Source organism: Poecilia reticulata, linkage group LG9, assembly GCF_000633615.1.
Source record: "Poecilia reticulata strain Guanapo linkage group LG9, Guppy_female_1.0+MT, whole genome shotgun sequence".
In the NCBI taxonomy this organism is placed as follows: domain Eukaryota; kingdom Metazoa; phylum Chordata; class Actinopteri; order Cyprinodontiformes; family Poeciliidae; genus Poecilia; species Poecilia reticulata.
This window is the reverse complement of record NC_024339.1, coordinates 17,446,638-17,467,965: the sequence shown is the minus strand read 5'-3', so window position 1 is coordinate 17,467,965 and position 21,328 is coordinate 17,446,638. Positions and strand designations below refer to the sequence as shown.

The window sequence follows — 21,328 nt, the reverse complement described above, 5'->3', positions numbered from 1 at the left end:
ATTTACAGAGTCATAAATATCTAGAGTGTTCATTTGTCTGATAAGATGGCATGTTTGTCGCAAATGTGTTCAGAGATTTTTTTTTTTCCCTGTACAAAATAATAACTATTGTTTGCATTTGAATTAAAAATTGAGATGTTTTTTTTTTTTTAAGCAAAAGAATAAAACAGTAATGGAAGCAACAGTGGTTTGTGGCTCTACTAAAGTGTCCAATAGCATCTCCAATGAACATGAGCTCATACTCTTATTTTAATTTGAGATGGGTATCAGAGTTGATCCTGAAGTGCTAAGTCACTTTAAATTACCGTTATGACTCAGTGAGCTGGACAGTGGACCAGGCAATTCACCAGTCCTCTTTTCTGATCCATCCTAGAGGCAAAGCATTATAGAGCACCCTTAGAGACCAAAGCTTTGACATTTTGAGAGACAACAGCCGCACAGCAGTTAAGGGGTTTTGCACCAACTGTCTTTCTTGGCCCGGGATAGTGGACTCCGTAATATTCAGCACATTTTCTCCACAGCTAATATCTTTTGGACGAAGCCTGAGCCAGTAAAAATATTCCTTCTTTCCAGGCCTTGAAGCTAGTTTGCATCCAGAATCTCCTTGACAATTTATGGAAAAATAAGCAAGTGGGAGAAACAAAAACATGCATCTTTTTCACAATATAGTGGCAAAAAAAAAAATAGAAATCCATAAAATACATTGTAATTGAATCCTTATATTGGTAGAAGTAGAAATATGCACAAATAACAAAAAAACATAAATCTCCCCCAAAATTGCACAGAATACTTTAAAACACACATTATGCATTAACAGAATAGCACTTTGCATATAGGTACTCCTTAAACGTTTTAACATTTTGTAACAACACAACTGCAAACTTCAATATATTTTATTGTGAATTTCTGTTGTTGATCAAAATGTAATATCACATACAGTTGAAATAAGATATTTGCATCTTTTATAACTAAAAGATGCAAATGAAATTTTTTCCGACTCTCTGAAGTTAAATCAGGTATAACTTTTCTCTTTTAGCTTAGTTAGAATTACCAAAATAATTTCTATTTGCAATTTTTATTTTTATTTTTATTTTTTTTGTACAATGGTTTGCTGGAGTTTCGGCTCATTCCTTCGGAAAGAACTGTTCAGTCCATTTTGTAGAGTGCCCCACTCACACCTATTTCATAAAGTGTACCACTTATTCTTGCAGCAAAGCAGCCCCACAACATGATGCTGCCACCTCCATTCTAGACAGTTTGGATGGTACAACTATCCCTTTCTTCCTCATGATGTAACCATGGCGGCCAGGCAGGTCCACTTTAGTATCAGGTTCAGCTAGCATCTACACAAAGTCTTCGGCTTTTGTTCTGGGATCTATCTGCGCATTTTGGACTAAAATACGTTTATTTCTGGGACACAGAAACCAGCAGTGTGTGTCAGGTGTGGTCTTAAAGTACATCCACATGTGTGACTCCAATTAACTCAAATGTGCCAATTAACCCATCAGATGTTTGTGGAAGGAAACCCAAAAGGATTGACCTGTCATACATTTTAAAAGAATCATCATCAGAGATAACTGTCTTTTGCAAACTGTCTTCTTTTTAAAAGATGCTCAGTCGGACTTTAATTGTTTAGCTCTGGAATTTGACTGGGCCATTCTAAACAATTTCATCATCTGTGGTTATAATGTGTTGAGGGCTGCTGTCCTGCTGAAAGGTGAACATCGACATCAAGACCTTTTGTGACCTGCATCAGATTTTCTTTCAGCTTTTTCTCTCTGTGTGCCGAAAAAGAAAAAGAAAAAGAAAAAAAAAAAACATTCTCACAGCCTGACGCCATTACCTTGTTCCACCATAGGGACAGAGTGTTTGAGGTGATGTGCAGTGTTAATTTTAGACCACAGTGTTTTGAAGCCAAACGTCTCACCAGAGCAGCTGCTTCTGCATATTTTCTGTGCCCACTAAAATATGCAGACCATAAAATATGCAGACAACAAACCATTTCTAATGATTTTCTTTGAAAGTTAGCTTCCTTCTTCTGATTAATAGCTGTCCGGTTCACATGTCTCGCCACCCGAGCTCTGGATTTTTGCAGCTCATCCAGAGTCGCCATGGGTGTTATGGATGCTTCCATGAGTAATGCTCTCCTTTTTCTACCCGTTTGCTCAGGTGGATGGCTTTGTCTTCAGAGATTTACTGCTGTGGAATATTTTTCTGCTTTTTGATGATGGATTGAAAAGTGTTCCATGTATATTGTTTAATGACCTAACTCTGTTTCAAACCTCTCCATAACTTTATCTCTGACCTCTCATTAGTACATGCATCAACATAATGAGATTAAATTACACACAGGTGGATATTGTTTCCCATTAATGTGACTTCTGAAATTAGTTACATTTCATTCAGGGTTATCAGACTCCTTTTTTTTTTTTTCCAGATTTGTATTTGTAAAATAGCCTTCAAAAGTATTGCATCATTTTTCTTTTTTTCCATTTCACAGTTTCGAACCACTTCACTTCATGCTATCGCATACAAATGTGGTTGTGGTGTGAAAAAATGTGAAGATTCAATGAATATGAATATTTTTGCAAGAAACTTTTGCACTTTCTCAAATGTACTTGAAGGCTGCAGAATGACACACTCGGTCTTTAAGAAGCAAACTCTGAATTTTCAATCACTAGACTTTGCTGATTTTAATGTTGCACAAATGTACAGAGGCATACATTAAGACTCATATACGTACAGTAAGATGTGAAAATATCAGCAAAGCATCATCAGTGTGTCTCACTATAAGATGTCTGATGTTACCAATGTTGGGCATTGAACCAATGTAAACTCATCTCAGCCAGCTTCCCATGCTTACAGCCAAACTTGGCTGTGGGTCAAGTTGCTGTGGTTTGCATTTTTGTGGAAGATTTTGGACATGATATTGGACATTTTAAGCCGTTCCAACATTCCCTGATTTTTTTTTTTTATATTCTTCCAAACATACATGGCCATCAGAAAACACTCAGCCTGAACCTTCATAGTTGTTTTTGGAAACATTTAGTCATCCCACATAAGAAGAAAAAAACTTTCTTAGATCATTATCCCAACATCTGCTTGTCAAAAAGCAATGATCAATTATCAGTTTATGAATTAAAGCCATTTGCCAGTGGTGTACTCATTACACATCTCATGATGTTTTGACATAGGAGTATTTTTAAAAGAAAACCAATCTCTTGCTTTCCTCAGGTCAAGAGTGATGTGTTGAGAGCAGCAGCACAGGCCATATTGCCCATGGTTATTGAGAAATGTGGCCCTTTGGGCTTTTTCTCCCCTCTTACCAGTTTTCCTTCCTCTCATCTAGCCACACAGCTTCCCCTCCCAGGGACTATTTCACCTCCAGCTACTGGAAATCCCCCTGTCTGTTGAAAGGCATCCCTCAGTGGCACTCAGCAGCCATTTCAGACAGACGTGATTCGGCCCAGACGGAATATGACAAGCATCTCATTCTTTTTGACACAGTGAAATGACTTCTGACTGGTTTAGGAAGGAAATACATTGACGGAAAAAAAATGTTTATGCGCTGAGTATACAACACGTGAAACCGTACACCACAGAAACAAATTCCAGGGTTTTAGGGTTTTAACTTATTCACCTTCTTGGCAAAATGGAGAATTTCAGGATTTTCTAATTAAATAAGCAAAAGCTTAACAGCTACAATGTTGAGCGAAATATATAATTTTTACTAGTTTTTCTTTTGCAGTGTGCTTAGGTTAGTAACTCATAATAATTTTATTGATTTTTATGATAGTTAAAAAAAATCACAGATTGATTTACTGACATGTTTTCACTCTGAGTTGATATAACTGGCAAATGTTGTCCTCTCTACATGCAAAATGGAAAACAACCTTTTTAAGGTATTTTTAAAAAGTTTTTTATGAGTAAAGCACATGTAATTTAATTTATTTAAGAATAACTTAAGTACAAGTTGTTTGAGTATAAGTTGCTTTCGAGCAGATTGTTTTTAGTTTAGGTTGTTTCTTTTAGTTAAATTCGAGATTCTAATTTTTTACTTATTCTGGGGAAAAGTACAAACATTGAAGGTCCTTTTTTGTTTTTTTGCTTGTTTGTTTTTCTTTGGCTGGTGAGAAAAAAAATCATCTTATTCAGCTGTTTACTACTTTGAACCTGATCTCCTGATTTTAGCAAAAGTAGCAAAAGTTTTTGCTCCTTTTTTTTTCCTGTGTTCACATTTGCCATATATTAAAAATATCTTTATGAAGTCAAAAATTTACAAAGTGGGACATCAGGTACTGTGGATCCAGCTGGAATATCCTATTTTACAGGATTCATGTCCTGCTTTAAGAGAGACGGGTTTTATTTTAAATTTGAATTTATTCGAAAGCAATCAATTTGCTTTCGAATTATTCATCCAAGTTGTGAAATAATAGAAAAGCTGATACAACTTTTATTTCATATCATTTCATTTTATTTCATTTTTCAGGCTTTCAGTTTTTACTTGTAGTAAATTTGGGATTTAAAGGACAGCTTGCTCATGTAGTTTTGTTGTAAAAGTTCCTATAGCTATGAATCAATTAGCCTTTCTTGAAAATGTAAAGTAACTTCATAATTTACCGACACCCAGTGCGTTTTAGGAGTACGTTTTGCATCAGAGAAGGTTTCAAAACAACTCAATTCTCTGTGTACATGATTTTAGCTTGAATCTGTCTCCAGCTGTAAATCTATGCCTATATTATACTTTTATTTAAAATCCAGCCTCCCTCCATTATACAAGGTTCGTGTTATACGAGTCTAGATGGCCGTTTCCATTCTCTAGACTAAGGTTTTATGGTACTAGTCGTTGTACCCTGGAGGTATGTTTTGTCTCAGCATCTATTCCCATTTCACTTTTTAACACTCCTTGTCAGAAAGGGGATATGTCATTTCCCTCTGTAAATCCGAGTGGAACGTTAGCTTCCCCAGGAAACACATGTTTTACCTTTGCAGACCTGATGAAGGTTATAGCTTCTTAGTCATCATCGTAATATTGTACTCTGTGACATTCAAACGCGCAAGAATGTAATTTCATATGCACAGGCCCCTCTCACACATACAGACACGCATACACACACAAATCTTTGCACATTTGCATGCTCTCGAACAACAGCCTTCTGCTTGGCAAGAGTGATATCATGTGACAGTGGTACATGCCTTAGATGGCGCCCCATAGTGAAACTGTGAAATGTTATTATTTAGTTCCTTGCCAGTGGTCTGTGACACAGAGAAGGACAGAAAGGGCATTCAGTGAAGGGGCTTTAAGTTAACACTCTGTACAGCTCCTACACACAGACTCCAAAACATTTCTGTTTCATTTCACATTTATTCTTCTCCTTTGTAAAGAGTTTTTTTAGCTAAATTATCAAATAGTTTCTTAAAGGAAGGGAAGTGGGTGTGGGTATTATGTAAAGTCAACTTTGGGTTTTATGTTATGGTAGAATGTAATTCCCTCATCAAAAACATACATGGAGTTTTGCTTTGATTCTTTCACTTATGTTTGAGAAGTCCTTGATAGCAGCCATTTGAGGGTGATTAAACACACAAAGCACCCTGGATTTCTGCTGAGCTTATCAGACAAACTACTTCTAAGTACAATGATCCTGAGAACAGTTGAAAACTCAGTTCATAATAGAAAGGCATTGTTGTGGTTTCATGCTGAATGCAGAGTGTCAGAAAGAGTAGGGGCTTCTTAAAGAGACAGAGGTAAACTTCAGTCAGTCAAATTGTAGTCATGTTTTTTAAAGTTATGTTTGGTATATAGAGAAATGTTATAACTGAAAACAACATAGTTACTTGATTGTTCAATAAAATGACACTTTGTGAAATACATAATACCTCCTCTCCAATACTAATTTTCTCATTGTGATTTTCCAAGCAACCTCTGTGGTAATTGCTCAATTAGATTCCCTATTACAAGAATTCAGTCACCTTTACTAACCGAATCTCAAGGTGAAGTTCAGTTTCAGGACAGAATTTGGATAGATGTTGTCTGTGGAGGAACTCAGACGATTACTTTAACCATTAAGGCTAATATTGGTTGCAATGAACCAGTAATTGAATTAAAGGTTTTTTTTTTTTTTTAATAGGGAACAACAAATGTCCTAACAGCCAATTACACCAACTCTGAACCTCTGGACCGCATTATCTAATGAACACTTTACTAAAAATTACACAACGAAGGAGCAACCGAGAGGGAAGTGTGATCTGTAATCCTCCCAACTTCTTCAATTTATGTGAAAAGAACAAGCATTTATGCAGCTTCACTTTCACAACCTATCAACCATTCACAAACACGACTGCTTCCTGTGGTTTATATCTCCATACTTTTTCCCCCTACATATCTACACACAAAACCACTCATCATTAAATCCAGCAGCATGCTGTGAAGAGACAATACTTTGGCTTTTGGCCTGCTCCACATTAGCATCTACATCTGGATTCAAGGATATAAAATTATAGTTAGCTACAGGAGAGAGTTTTATGTGTGCAATGATAAGACTGGTAGCAGTAAAGAATTTTTTTTGTGTGTGTGTGTGGTTTTTTTTTTTCTCCAGCTGTGGTGCAAGTAACACTAGTGACGGTAAGAAAAGGAAAACAAGTTGGTGGCTTAAATATTATATCCAACCCAACAATGACATCAGTATTTTTACTAAAATTAGACTGAATCTGTCTCAACTCTTAAGGGTTTCCTTCTACATCAACGGCTTTTTGCTGTTCCTCAAATATATCCGTTTGTCAATCAGTCAATGACGATTTTGTCTTTACAATTATTCAGTCAAAGTGAACTCTTTTTAAGTCAACTTTTCTGCCTTTGGGTAAAAGCACAACAGAGGCAGCAGGCCGCAGCATTGCCCATTGAAGTTGGCAGGGAGGGTAATGACTGATCACTGAGCTAATGATGTGCAAACCAGCTATGTTCCCTGATAGTCTGCTCACCTGACCTGGCTCAGGGCGCGACAGCTGCACACACAAACCGTGCCAGAACAGCAGTGTTAAAGATGGTGGATAAAACACTGGGTGGAGGGATTATAAAAGTAATGCCAATTTAATGTGTTTTCTCACGTACAGTGGTAGCAAGTGTAAGTGATATCACAGAGGTGTAACGTTTTTTACTGTTATTCTCAAATCTAGATTACAAATTAAACCCAGATGTTCCACTGTATTTCGCACAATCTTGCATGAAACACAGAACAGCTGCACTAATATACAGTTAGCTGTAGAAGTATTGTAGCACATGTATTCATTAAAACTGACAACTGTTTCCAACAGATCTGAAGATGTAAATAGTTGTTTGGCAATTGTTTCTTTTTGACTTGTCCATATGTGATGCAGCCCATGCATGTAGTTTCTTTGTTTCCCCTTTTTGATAGCAGATTGGGCAGCTTCAGTTAACACACCATGTAGCATGTAGTCACGTAGGAACGGTAAGATTTGAAACCCAAGTTTAATCTTTCAGTTAACTTAATAAAATACTTGAAGATGCCCTCACAGTTTTGTTTTTTTGGTTTTAGATAGCTAGTTGGTAAAGTAAGCCCTTATTCATAGCAGAATATGAATTCATAGAGCTTTGAGCGCTGCCTGTAGGAAACACACAGATGAAAGAAATAGACTATTTGTGATTCCAAGACCCCAAAATATAAAAAGACATACTAAAAGAGAGAGCAGGGTTCAGAGGGGAATTGTGTCATATTATTCAGACAGAATTAAAGAGAGTCTGAAGATGACCGAGCAAAAAGAAAAAGGTTTAATTTTTTTACACAAGTAAATATTTCACAATTATATACTCAAACTATTGGCCTGATAAACATATAATGTATACTATTTGTAGGACATTTAAAATAAAAAGACAATAAAATGGTTAACTTTAGTAATAAGCTTTTTTTCGGGTTGCTTTTATAAAATAATAGTTATTTCTGCTTTTACACTGGTGACAAATGAATAATAATTTTTTGGTTTGCATAATACAATAATCTCTAAGTGTAGGAGAAAGTAAAAGATTAGGCATACTAGTTTTTTTTCATTTTTATTTTTTAATAAAGACAAATGAGTTGGTGCAAAAACTGATATGAAAAAAAGAGAAATCTATGATAAATTGTGAACATGTGGTGATAATGACATCTTTTTGTCATTTGATTGATGTACACCATTCCTAGACCATTAAAGGTCAGAATGTGGAATTTCAAATACTGTTAAGAGGGAAAATGTGTGTCTGCTCAGGCTCTTTCCGCTCCTCTCTGTCTTTGTGTTGAGAGATAGTAGGGATTCTGGATAACAATGGTTCAGCTTGACAAAGGTCACTCTGAAACTAGCGGGTCGTACTGATCTCTATGGGGCACACAGTTTTGGATGTTTGGAGGTTCCCTGCGTTGGATCACTTATGAGACCAGGTTGGAAACGAAGATGAAGGAAAAGGCTCAATAAACCTACAATGGGATCCTGAGCACATGCCCAAGGATTGTGAAGGTAAAAGGGACACAAAAACAGAAGAATATAATGTAAAGTATGAAACAAGGAAAGATAAAAATCTTAATACAGCTGGGCTGTGAAAATACTATCAGGCTGCTTTGATTTGAGAGGGAAAACTGAGTTTAGATTTGTGGTAATGTGAGAGCTACAGATTAGATATCTGATTATATACATATTTTACTTTTATTTTTAACTTTTAAAAATGTCAGGGGGATTTTTCTAAGAAATAGAATTGTCAATAATCGATCACTTTACCATTTCAACGATCCTTACAGGTGATTACAGCATGGGAATATACATGTGCTATTCCCGTTTCACTGAGAGCCACCATTGTTACGGAACGTAATTAAAAACATTAAATTTTTACTATAACAATATGAAAATATTTTGGAGGGACTTGGAGAAACACGGTTTAACTAAGAGTTAATTCCTAAACAAGGCATGTCAAAATACATCCTGAAAAATACATAATCTGTGAGAAGTTTCTTTCCCTCCAATACCTCGGATAAAATGTCTAGCTTGGACAGGATTCCAAGTTACACTTTAAACAGCTGTGTGCACAACAAATATATCTGCTAAAAACAAAGTTGCATTAAATAAAGGAAAATGAAGCAAAATAAGACGTTTTTCCCCATGGTTGGTAGAGCTCCCCTACTTTTACAAAATTCCATCTTGCAGAACCTATAAAAAGAGTGCACAAGGGCTACAATACTGATGTGTGACTGTACGGCCCCAGTAGATGAACGTCCTAGAAAAACCAGAAAATGCGAACTTCCTCTGAACAGGGAATTATTTGGCCTCTTTTTGGGAACGAGGGGGAAAAGAAGACCTACAGTTTCATTCAAGTCATTGGAATTTCATAGAGACCTCCATTTGGATTGAATGACAGGAGAAGGAATGTTGTTGGAAGTTAAACATGATGCCTTATATTGATCTGTCTGAACTGAGATGAAAGCTTTCTTTCACAGTTTTTCAATCAAAAACCTTGGAATTTATTGGATTTAAAATAAAAGATGGGATAGACATACGAAGTAAAGGGAAAAGACGACATGGCAGTGAATCCACAACAAAAGCTCAGCTGCGTGACCTTGAGATGAGCTGCTGGCACTGTGAATACCAAGGCCACGGGAGAACGACGGGAAGCTCATAACAATTAACGGAAATAAAAGCATAAAATATCCAGAGGAGACCGGGCAAATTCAAGTTCAAATGTGAATGTCTGTGTGTTTTTGTGCCTTTGTGGGGTGAAGGCGGGCGGAGAGTTGAGGGGCTTGAGTGGTATGCCTCATGAAAACAAAATACTCTGCACACCTCAATTAGTGGTACTTAGCAGGGCCCTGAGAGAACGGGCCTGAAAGCAGTTGAAGTAGCTCATGCAAGAACAAGGTAGAGAAAAATCAAAGAGATTTCTAAGAAGAGGGATTCTCAGTCTGCTTTCATATTGTCAGATCTGGATTCGGAAAGCTCGGGTTGAAGAAAAAGGCTTCGTACAAGCTTTCAGGGAAGACTCTCTAATTTGAGTGTTTAAATAGGTTACGCATTACTGTCATGGCAACAGAGGCACCAAATATAAAAAAATCACAAAATAATAGTAAAAAAAAAATCTAATTGAGATACAAAAAAATACACTCCACCCAAAAGAACTTTGTTTTCCTGTATCATCTGAAGTAAAGGACTAGCTTGTGGTCTTCTGTAGGACAGAGTTCCACCCCAAAGGAGCTTATTATCCACATATAGACATGTCAGTTTCATTTGGAATGACGTCGGGGACCGGAGCAATCTAAAGCAGATCTTGGTCAAAAACACACACAGGATTTTAAAATGGGCAAGTCACAGAGATGTTTGCCATTATGGTCGACCACCCTGCTAATTAAAGGTAATGAGGTGTTGGTGGCCTTTTTCTGTAGGAAACATGTTTCCTTTCTGCATTTTTCCATGCATTCCAGAAAACGTAGATGTCATTTCATTTGTCGTGTTGAGACATTCATGTTTTCTTACTTTTAAGGGTTCTTCAGTGAGAACGGGGGTTTTAAAATTTTTGTGTTCCTTCACTTCGGATGATTTAGGGGCTTTATTTCAATGGACCGATAGCTTATGTTGGAGTGTTGGTTGCAGATTTTTTTTTTTCTTTTTTATTGCATGTACCGGAATTAATGTTTGGTTGGATTACTGTAAATGGAGAATTATGTACTTGAGGTCAGTAGATACTTCCTCACAAGCCATGGGGTATGTTTGTTCAGAAAAACATATGTGCTTGACCTTCAAATCAATTTTGTGTTATTTTTCCAACGAGAGAGTTTCATAGACTCGGGATCTTTTTACAATAAATAGAGCAACTTTGCGTTAAAAGTGTCATTATTTACCGAATGACACTTCATGAAAACATTCATAAAGACTTTCATGTTCATAACAGGTTATGTCACGTATATGACAGTGTCATGTCAGTCTTATGCACACCCCATCAAATAAAGTGTTACCAAATAGATATAGATAGATTTTATTAGATGATATTTATTTGAAACATGTTTTTCTTTTATTTGCAAATGGTTATTAAACATCTAAATTCATAAGTAAGGGCAAATTACAATTCACACCACTTACAGTTACTTTAAGAAATTATGTTCAGTAAACGTTTCGCACATAGATTAAGTGCTATTGTCTATTTCAGTGCATGTAAAAATTATGTGATGATCAGGGTATTTGAATATGCAAATGACATAAGCAGAAAGGTTTATAGTTATTCTCATTAATCTTAACTAACAATAATTTCTGTCATATATCACACTGGCTACGTGCAAAGGTGATTCTTATCATGACAACATTCTCTATTATTGGCTTCGTTTTGATGCTACATGGACGTTTATACACGTTTTTGTGATCCTTGCTTTTCTCTTGAGGAATGACGATTAATAGTTAACACGGGTGCTTCACAGCTGGAAAGACTCTGCATCTTCATGACTTCCAGGAGCTGGACTCCCAACGTGCCTGCAATATTTTCCTACCATCATCTCACAGCATGTTGGATCCACTCCATGCAATCAGCACGCTTGTGGGAAATTGATGAATGAGCAACAAAATCTTTTTCACACACCCATTAAGTACGAGCACAACCTGAGAAGGTATTACTTTGCATTGTTTCTCTTCGTTTTATTGCTTCATTTTCTGTCTTTGGATGCCTCTGGCTGCTTCAGTTTAGTTGAGTCATCAGTTTCCATCAAGAGACTCTTCTTGCATGTGTAATGGCCTTTATTTCAGGACCAAAGGGTTACATCCCTCTAAGTGGGCACAATAGAAATAGATGAACTGAAAACGCCATTATCTTGGAGGAGAGATTAACATCCTTTGGGACAGTTAGGCCCAAAATGTACATACAAAAGAAACATGTTTTAGATTTTATGTCTTCCTGAATGGATTTAGTAATGGTGCACTTAAACTGATTATTTCTCCGTAATCCTTTCAGGATTAGAGCTCTTTTAAGACATGCCTGTTTGTTATTATACCCCACACAGCTTGCTCCGCCTCGCTCAGCCCAGAACATGTGTTTAAACACTTCATTGAGAGTTTCCACACTCGCTTCGCCCAGTCTTCCACGATGAGCTGTGATTCTGCTATTTTAAATACCCCCTCATAAAAAGATTCACAGTAGTCCATTTATCTCTGACGCTGGTGACTATGATGCGTGCCACAGCACTGTGGGGAGAACCAAAAAGGGTGTTTTTCTGTCTTTGACACAATAGTTCAAAGCCCTCCCAGGTGATCTAAAACCCAGGCATTTTTTTTCCCTCTTCTTCCTTTCACTCACCATGGAAAACTACAGCCTAATCAGGGGGACCACACACACCACCATGCTGTTTTTTACTGTCTTCGTGTGCCCACACTCCTAGCATCACCATATTCATATGCATTGATTTGGCAGTATTAACATGATGTCTGTAATAGAAAAGTCAAAGCTATCTCATAAAAACGGTGCAGTGATGCGAGTCTGATCGATACCGGCGAGACAGTGGGATCACAGAGGAACTGGGCTTTAAACGCCTTTATTCCTCTTTTGGGAGAAATAACATCTGGGGGCACTTCCACATATTGCTATGATTCATAATTATCACAGTTGCCATCAAATCCTTTCAAACCACCAAAATAATTGGATAATCAGCAGAAATCCGAAGGTGTAAAAGCTTACTATTGATTGACATCAAAGAAGAAAAAGGTTACCACTTTTTCATGCAATTATTCGTGACCATGAAAAAATATTTGTTTTGTCCAGGACTGCAATAAATAATGGAACAAATTAGCATCACAGCGTAAAGGCGATACAAGTGAAAAATCAATAAGACTATTAGAATTCAGAGAATGAACATTAAGAAATGAATATTAGTCATCAGCACTTGGGGACCGAAGCCAGATGATATCACTGAATGCCTGTTGACGTCAAGCTCCAAGCAGCGGCGGCACAAAGAAAGATGGGCCACTCTGCTGGCAAACTTCATTCGAACAACATCTCTGTTTCTGTTGGAGTGTAACCTGTAATTGAGCATTTTCATTTTTTTCTGATTTATAATTATTACTTGCAGCACCTGTTGTATTAAAGCAGGATTTTTCTGAGTGTGTTTCATCATTGAAATGCCTCCTATTCAAGCACTTTGCTAATCTCAGCATGGAGCCGAAGCCGAGCCATAATGTTTAGTCCCTCACATAATCCACATTACACAGCTCTCAGCAGAGCAAGCCGCTTACACAAAGACCATAACCTTGTACAATTTCGCCAAACATTGAGGGTCACACTGACTCAGTTAAACTGTGATCATACACACTGGCCAATTGATGGGCAGAAATGCAAGACATAGATAATTGTATTGTTTATGTGCTTTTCATTTTACTTTTTGTTTATCCCACCTGTCACTGCTTCTTTGCTGTAATATCTAGACAGATTTGTTGCAGAATATTCCTGCGGAGATATTATCCATCACCATCTATTATCTGTCATCGCTGATGTGAATAATTACAATAAATAGCACTGGAATTAAGAAACAAAGAGAGACAACCGATACCACAGTTTTTATTCTTTTAACTCTTTTACAACTCATCTTTTGTCACACTCACAAGGCAATTGATTAGGGATACATGCTTAAAAATCTTCCTTTCTTAACCTTCTGATAATTAAATATGGAAAGACTAAGCTCTTTCTACATTACACCAGTCCTACCCTGATAGGACGGCTATTGTACTGGCTGCAAGGAAGACAAATATCAAGCGAAGAAAAATATTACAATAGTAATTTACTACTTAAATATAAAATCTGGTTGGCCATAATATTTTCAGTCAGTAAGATATTTGGATAGCTGGAAGATTTTTCACTGTGTTTTATTGTCACAGTATTCTGGCTAAGATGCTAGATCTCACAGATAGTGGTGGGAGTACCATAATGATGCAAAAGAAAAGGCAACATTGCATAAAATCTAGGTCAATGACGTTATTGCAGTAATGTCAATAACATCATCAGTTTCTAGTCTACAGCAAATATGTTAGGAACTAAATAATGTGAAGATGAATAAAAAAAGAGATGCAGATTTAATACAATAAATTACATAATTTATCTACAACATCAAGTGGTGTTTACCATGTGAAATGACTCTTATTCTCAGACGGGTCTGTAAAACTCCCAAATTCAATATGATCAAATATATTGAATACCAAGTCCTCAAATGTCCCACCTCAAAAGTACTAAAATTTAGTTTTAATATCCTATATGAAACCTACAAAGTATCTGACAGTTGTTTTTAATGTTGTGGGCTTACATTTCCTTTTTTGAGTTTTGTAACCTTTCCTTTTACAAAAGTCCAAAACATGAACAGAATGGTTATTTTTCTCTTTCAGCACAAATATAGTTTTCTACGGTTTTATCCTTGAAATATCATGTTTCTGATCTTCAGATACAGTAGTACACCCTGAGATCCCAGCATGGGTGTGTGGTTTTAACTTCATATTGCCACAGTTCACTGCTCTTTTATCTGAAATTAGTTCCTAAGCTTACAGAAGAGTGGACCACCTGCCTGCTCAAGGCATATCACACTATACACCTTTGCTCTGTCATCATCCATCTACCCACCAAACCCACAACCAGCCCACACCACACTCACTTAAAAGCCTCAACACACACTTGCTTTGAAAGTGTAAAATCTCTTGCACACACTTCACTCAGCGGCTACATTCCAGGTGGGTTACCTAATTTAATTATCTGCATCTAGTGTCTCTGGGCCATTTTTTGTCCTTGACCCTGCTGCTTCTGGTCATCACCCCCTTCCAGGAGGCCCGCCTGCATGTGTGGCCTATTTATAACTGGGCAGAAATAGGGCATCACGCTCACACCAAGTGCTAAATAAACACACTAAATCTTAAAGCCCACAAAAATCAACTCATAAAACACCAAAGATACTTTGTGTGGTGAACGACTGACGTAGGATAGATTCCCTTGGTAAAACAACAGTGAAAAATCATTCTTACTGAAAGGAAAGTTTTGTCATGATGACTAATCTAAACACATGATCTTATCATACTCTGGATGTACTTAGATGAGTCATATCTTTACAAGAGGCGTTTCATAAACGGAAAAGCTCCACCTGAGGAGCAGCACAGAAATCGTAGTGTCCTTTTAGCGGAGAGCCATTGTTTTAATTTCTGAGATCTACAAGTTTAGGCTACCACAGTTTTGTTTGTACAGTAAGATCAGTGTACACATCAGCACCATGGAACATCAACATGTCTAATCCTTCTCTTGTATCTGACAATAAGGTTACAGTCATGACAGGTAGTGAAGTGCACAGCATTAGCTCACACAGTGTATGCAAAATCCCTGTCATATCTGCTGCCCACACACCAAGCTGGGCCTACTGCACCTGTCAGATAACATCTGTTCATCTGTCTCTGTGCGGGTTTTGTTCTTGTTGTCGCCCTCTTTCCGTCTTCCTGTCTTTCCTCTTCTCTCTTCCTCTCACTCTCCCTTCTGCTCTCTCTCTCTCTCCCTCTTTCTATCATAGCCACACTTTTAAAAATAAAGCTAAACAACAGGCACATGCATGGACGTCATGTTCAAATACAACTAAAATCACATAATTTCCAACTTCGTTTAAAAAAAAAAAGAGCAGCTGCAAAAAACCATAAGCTTCTATTTGTGAAAATAACACAGTGCTATTACAACTCAAAGTCCACACACAATGCCCCATTCTAAAGTAATTAAAGAACGGGGGGGAAAAAACGGTCATTTGTCACAAAGGTTACAATGCTTTTTCTAAGGCTTTGGGACTCCAGTCAACCACAGTAAGCCAATATTTACAAAAAGAGAATATATGGAACAAAAGTGAACCCTGTGAGGCGAAGACTTAAGCAAGTACTTTTTCACAGCACTGTAGCTTGAAGCATTCCATTTGAAAAGGTACCATAGAGAGATGCGCATTTCAGCTGTCAATAACTGATTTATGCTTTATTCAACCATGTCAGAAGAGCAGAAGAATTTAGTGGTTTTAGAAAAGATATGTTACAGAAAGTTTTGATCTCCTTCAAATGCTGAAAAATGAAAACTAGTCTAACAGCTGTCAACATTTAGAAGCAAAACCTGGAAGGATAAATGTAAACAATGTTCACCAATGAAGACATACTGCCACAAACAAAGATCTGAGGACTCTGTAATGACATCAACAGTTACAGGAAAATTCAAACCAGTGTTTCCAAGTAAAAGCATGCATTTATGCAAGTATGATATAATATGAAATGAGATCTATGTAATCAGACTAAACAGTCTTGTGACCGAAGAAGGAAGACTTATCAGTGAAAATAACTGAAAACAGAGGCTTCAGTTTACATGGGAGGATAAAAATTGGACCATGGAGCAGTTGAAAAGGTCATCTGCTGTGTTGAATACAAATGTGTCTTGTTCTAGAGTGATGGGAGCATCAGGGGAAGAACAGCATAAAGGGAAGTGATGAACCCATGCCAAGTGCATACTGTACAAACCAGAGGGGGCAAAGTTGTGATCTCCAAATTGGCTTAAGTTGGTCAGGTCAAGGTTTGGAACAATTTGTGCCCCAGAAATAAGGTTATCTAAGCTGATTACATGAATATAAAAGTTTGATTCTTTCAAAAGAAAATTATTTTCTTTAAGTACTTTTACAGATAAGAGACAGCAGTACAAATCAAAGCAGGGCAAAAAAAATATACAACAAAAAATCAATTTCATGCATTCACACAATTGTCTGTCACAACTATTAGTTGCACACTCCACAAAAGGGGCCATAAAAAGTAATGTTGCAAGTCAAATAGGGGACACAAGACGGACTAGGAATAAGGAGTTCTGATGAAAACTAACTGTGGCTCAATGGGAAGAGTAGTCATTCTGCAAAACAGCAGATGTAGTTTCCTTCTGTCACATGTCAGTGTGGCCCTGGACAAAGGAACTTGGCTCCATGTTGCCTACCAATCTGTAAGTTTGTGTTTCTGAGTGTGAAAGAGTGAATTTGGCTCTAGTGCAAAACACTAGACCAGTTAATATGAGACCCTAGGCGTAAATTCAACCTGTAAGACTCTTCACCTTAACCGGCATCACCTATCACCACGTCTTCACCCCAGCCATCCAGGACGCACCACCACTCCACTTTGACCAGTGGTTCTTAACCTGGGTTCGATCGAACCCCAGGGGTTCGGTGAGTCTGTCTCAGGGGTTTGGCGGAGCTTCTGCCGCGGAGGTAAAGACACACTTGTGTAAAGTTGTGATGACGCGCCGCTTTGCCATCACTTGCCGCAGAGGATCAGTGCTGCGGAGGAGCACTGATTGAAGGAGCTCCACTCTCAGCATGGATTTGAACTTGTGTCTTTAATTACTTCAGCAAAGCTCACAGTTTTTACCAAATTCTATAGTCTAAATCTGCTCCTTAGTCGCATCTTTTCGGGGTTGCTACTGCCTCTAGTGGCGTGGGGGTGGTTACACAACTAATATAATTACATYACTAAATCAGAATACCACAAAGTATTTTGTGTGTCGGCGGGGGATCGGGGGGGGGGATAAGAAGGGTTCAATGCGCATATGAAACTGGGGGGTTTGGTACCTCAAAAAAGGTTAAGAACCACTGACCTTGACCCAATCACCCTGCAAAAGCTCCTTTAAAAGGCGAAGCAACAGCAGATCCACCCGATTCAGCTGTGCTTCAACCCACCTCCTCCCTGTCTTGACCATCAGCCTCCCTGATGCCGCCAGGTCCCATCAAGACTCCTCTCTCCAAGCTCCACTGCACCACCAGTGACCGGGCCTGGGGGAAGACCTACCTGAGCTTCGTTTGAGCCGATCATTCAAGCTCGCGGCGATTCTCAGCACGCATGTCTTCCGCCGGTGTATGATTGCCAAATTCTCGGTCCAATAAAATTGTCTAACTGCTGTTTTTCTCTCTCTGTGTGAGTCTCTACAGATTGAAATGACTATAACTTCAGTCTTTTACCTGTTAAGTAGTTCGCACAAGATAGTGCTAGCTATGTTCAGCTTTCACATTTTGACATATAAGGTAGAACTTATAACTTTATATTTTGTGCTCTTTATTGTAATAGTTTTTGGATTCAGCCAACATCACGAAAATTAAGTAGCAATAAAAATAATTAAGAGGTACAATAATTACAATAAGAGGTACTATTGCCCAAGCAAAGGAAATATGTTGTATAGTGTTATATACTAAAAATGAATTTCACTATCCAAATTAAATTATTTATCAATAAAAGTCAATTATAACACAAATGTAACTCAGTCTATGTTATGGATTATTATTTTCAAATCATTCATTGGTCAACTCACTACCTAACCAAATACGTTGGGTTAAAACCCACAACAGGTCCTTATTTTGATAAGCCAACCCTGCATCAGATGGGTCCATATTTTACCAAAGGCAGGGTTATAATAAATTAGTTTGGGTTGATTTTCATCCAGCAGTTTTTATAGTGTGTTGAGAAAATATGTCTCAACCTTCCCTGAGTTTGTTGAAATAATACAATGCATTTCAAATATTCAGCATGCATATAACTTTCCAAAAAAGATTTTGGAAAGTTATAAAAAACAGACTAGAATCTGAAGTTCATGAGAAACAGGGACGTCTACAACAGCGACTACTTCAGCTTCAGTCCGACAGTTTTGTACAACTTGTATCCATAATATGGCTGTAAAATGTATTTCATGTGTTTGAATGATTTTACTGTTGTAATAACCTTCTTAGAGACTTTTATACTTTTGTGAGCCCATGTTCAGGTATTGGACATTAATAGCAGGGCATGCTATTTGCAGTGCAGCAATCAATTCTTGAAGAAAGATTAGCTTATGTGAACTGGCAGTTAGAATAAAATGAGTGCATACAGTCATATTTCAATATTAACTTATGTTCCCTGATACTTAGATAATGTTCATGTGAACATAAAATTTATCTTTTTTTTATCTGCCCTGTGATGCAAATAAATAAAAAAAATCAGTAGCACACCTTTATCTGTTATGAATGAATGTATTCTCCTTCCAACAGAATTATGTAAAATATAGACCATATTCTTCTTAGTATTTACTTCAATTTAAACCTGTGGAATAAAGTCATTTTCAGTAAAAATGAGAGACTAATTTAAAAGAAATTTGTAACCAGTAATTTAATGTCTGTGTAATTCAGCTGATAGAAAAAAAATCATATGGTTGGATTTGTGTGTGTGGGTGATAAAGAGTAAGCGAACACGATGAGGAGTAAAAGAGAAAGTCAGAAGTTAGAAGGGTCATTTGCATGTTCGTTGTGAATATTGCCAGGCCCTCAGGCTTTTAATAAAATTACAGAGCTAAGACAGAATTGCCAATACTCTGTCCACTCTGTGGAAACAAGATAGATAAATGTATTTTTCCCCTCACATTTAAACAACCAAATAAGTTACACTTTACCAATTAGGTCTGCCATTTTCCAATAATTAATGCCATTCAGTAACATGTTAGAATAATGACATTTAATGAAGTCCAGCAGTAAGTAATAAGATTCCTCATGCATAATTTGGATAGTATTACCATAGTTGATTCATCATTTTTGCACCCAGAAAGTGTGAGGACCACAAAGTTTATTTTAAAGTGAGTTTCATTGAGTTTTAGAGGGTTTTTAGTTGTTGGTCTTTTTGCATTTATTGTGAAGTGGCAGTAAGCAAAAAAAAAAAAACTAGAACAATACACTAGGTCTTGATACACAAGAGGAATGTTACATTCCTCTTTGAAATACAGTAGACCTTCAAGAAGAGTGATAAATTCACCTTAAGTCACATTTGAAGACATGGCGATTGTGTGGCATGATATATTGTAAGGGTGGTAAAAAGTTTTGATTTAAGAGTCAGATTGACAAGCTTCATGAATAATTCAGGCAGCATTTATTTTCCCAGTAAGTCAACTGTAAAATTCGCTCTCGCAAACCTCCCCCTGCTCCAAGTCCTCTCTGAATTTCATCCACAGCAGCAGTGATGGATGCCGTTTTAAAGTAAACTAATTAAACCTGAAAAGGAAAATGAATTGTGACAATATTTCATCCCATCAACATCATAATGGCACAAGTGTCAGACCATTTCAAGCCATCAAAAAATTAAAAGCATAAATCAAAGATTATGAAGGTAAAGAAATGTGGACTGGGTCTGAATGTTATTGTTTTAACAGAGTGACAAAATCATTAGATGATAATTTATGACCTCAGGGCAAAGACTTCAGTGATCTACTGCTAGCGTGTTGGTGTAATATCCCTGTCCCTTCTTCCTCATTCCTTCGATGGGGATTTTCATTTCAGTGACACATTTACTCAAATGGGAATGATCTGCAAATGAAATGACAAACCCCTCTCGTCTTATTTGAACAATATTGTGAATTGGAACAGTAATGAAGGACATAATTTTAATTTCTGAAGCCATTTTTACGTACAATTAACATATGTAATAGGAAAAAAAATGGTAGTGCAGTTGTTAGCACTGTTAACATTCATCAAGAAGGTCACAGATTCAAAACCTGAAGTGGGATCTTTCTAGATGGAGTTTGCACATTCTCTCGCTTGCATACAAGAGTGTTCCCTCTTGGTACTCTGACTTCTTCCCATTGTCTAACTCCTGTTTAGTGCTTCTTACACATTGGAAATAAGCACCAGTATACTCGCCCAAACCCAATCCCTTGACACCATGCATAGATAACCAAGTATAGACAATGGATGGATCACACACATAAAAAAATCATTATATTTCAATATCTGTATTTATCTGCACAACATGCAATTGACTACCAAAATTAACTACCATGATACAACGTGCATATATAAAGCATGTCATATAAATAATCATGGTGATCGGCCCTCGTCGCACCTTGCTACATAATGATGTAAAACTTAGAAAAGAGAAAATATATCATGCTAGATTCTAACATCCAACATCTCCACTGTTTTCTGCTTGTTTCTTACTGATTTGCTGCCATAGTAACCAGTTTCATGTAAAAATTAGCTTTCATTTCATGGAAGGAGCTTTTCATTTCAGCATGTGCTAATATTTACTGTAACACATCAGACATGGTGTGAAACACTGTGTGAAAGTCCAATGTTTACAAATACTTGCTACTGACTGCCTCCACACAGCAGCAATCCATCAGATTACACTCTGAAATCAGTWTTTTTTTTTTTTTTTTTTTTTTTTTTTTTTWATRGWWYMATKWTWRMWTMMWKMCWKTCAGTCAATGTGTATCAAACTACTATATCACAATATAGGACACATGGGCTTTAGCAATACCATTATTTCAACATGTGGTTTAGAG

The 21,328-nt window shown here is 37.1% G+C and overlaps 1 long non-coding RNA gene across 1 annotated transcript in view; it reads left to right on the top strand.

The window, feature by feature from the left end:
- LOC103470134 (uncharacterized) overlaps positions 1–13,482 on the top strand; it is a 68,090-nt gene extending 54,608 nt beyond the window's left edge. Inside the window, exon 4 of the long non-coding RNA XR_534455.1 lies at positions 11,442–13,482. This is a non-coding gene — a long non-coding RNA (uncharacterized LOC103470134). The remainder of the gene's footprint in view (positions 1–11,441) is intronic.
- Positions 13,483–21,328: the final 7,846 nt, after the last annotated feature.